This window comes from Gekko japonicus, unplaced genomic scaffold, assembly GCF_001447785.1.
Source record: "Gekko japonicus isolate JY-2015 unplaced genomic scaffold, Gekko_japonicus_V1.1 scaffold2826, whole genome shotgun sequence".
Taxonomy (NCBI): domain Eukaryota; kingdom Metazoa; phylum Chordata; class Lepidosauria; order Squamata; family Gekkonidae; genus Gekko; species Gekko japonicus.
Window position 1 is genome coordinate 128011 of NW_015172095.1, and position 1631 is coordinate 129641.

A 1631-nucleotide genomic window follows, 5' to 3' on the forward strand; every position below is an offset into this window, starting at 1 on the left:
ATTTGCGCATATTTGCGCTCTGCTGGTGACAGTGTGCAGGAGTAGTATGCTATCGGCACTTCTCTGCCATCGGCCAGTGTGTGTCCTAGGACCGCCTCCACCCCTTATGGGAAAGCATCGCATGCTAGTACCACCAGCAGCGCCTCGTCAAAGTGTGTGAGGACTGCATTAGACGCTAAGAGGTCTTTTACTGCCTTGAAAGCGGCGGTGTGTTTGGTGCCCCAGGACCATGGGGCGTGCTCGTCCAGTAGCCTGTGGAGGGGTTCTGCAACTGCAGCTTTGTGAGGCAAGAAGGCATGATAAATGGTGGCCGGCAGTGGGGCCAGGATGGAGAACCCCCCTTCGTCACTGGTGCTGTGCAACGCCAGGTCTATTAACAACAAAACTACAATCCTTCAGGATTGTGTACAGGAACAATGAGATGACCTGGCATGCGTGACCGAGACCTGAGTGTGGGAGGGTGAAACGGTAGCTCTCGACCAGCTTGCCCTGCCTGGGTTCTCGATCCTCCACCAGTCACGGACTAGGGGGTGGGGGGGGAGGAGTGGCTATCTTCATTCGGGAGACTTACTCCTTCAGGGCACTTCCGTGAGTGGAGATCGCGGGCGTTGAGTGTGTCGGTCTGATGCTGGAGGCTGATGAGAGTTTGGCAATTTGGTTGGGGTACTGTGACCGCCTAATGAACCGGCCAGTAGCCTGTCTCCTTCAGGGCACTTCCGTGAGTGGAGATCGCGGGCGTTGAGTGTGTCGGTCTGATGCTGGAGGCTGATGAGAGTTTGGCAATTTGGTTGGGGTACTGTGACCGCCTAATGAACCGGCCAGTAGCCTGTCGTCCCTGCTGGAGGCCGTATCAGGCTGGGCATTGGAGCATCCTAGGCTGATTGTCTTGGGTGATTTCAACATCCATGCTGAGGACTAGACCTCCAGCCGGGTTACTGACCTGGTGTCGTCCATGGCGGCACTGGGACTCCCTCAATTCATCTCAGCTCCCACGCATCGGGCCAGTCACATGCTCGATTTGATCTTCATGGTGGGGGTGACGGTGGATCAGATCACTGCAGAGGCAGTGCCATGGTCGGACCACCTGGCTCTGAAGGCCTGTCTGAACGTTCCACCCCGACCTTGTTTAGGCGACAAGTGGATTTTTGCTCGCTCACGGTGCCAAATGGATCCAATGTGATTCCAGATGGCCCTGCGGGACCCGAGGCCCCCTGGTAGCTTGTTGGATGAGCTGGTGGAGGACTGGCATGTCCGGCTTTCCTCAGTCATCGACGAGATCGCTCCCAGGCGCCCTCTCCACACTCGTGTTAGGCAAGCACCTTGGTATACCCAGGAGCTGCGAGAGCTGAAGCGAGAACTGAGCCAGCTAGAGAGATGGTGGCGCTAAGCTCGCGATGAGGCATCAAGAACATCCTTATGAAAGCCTATGAGATGGCAGTCAAAGCCGGAAAGAGAGACTTCTATGTGACCACGATTGCATCTGCTAGCTCACGCCCGGCCCAATTATTTAGTACAATTCGGTCTTTGAGAGCTCTGCCACAGGGCAGGCAAAATGTTAGGGAATTGGATATTGGCTGTGAGGCATTTGCGAGCTATTTTGCAGACAAAGTCTTGGCGCTCCGTCGTGACCT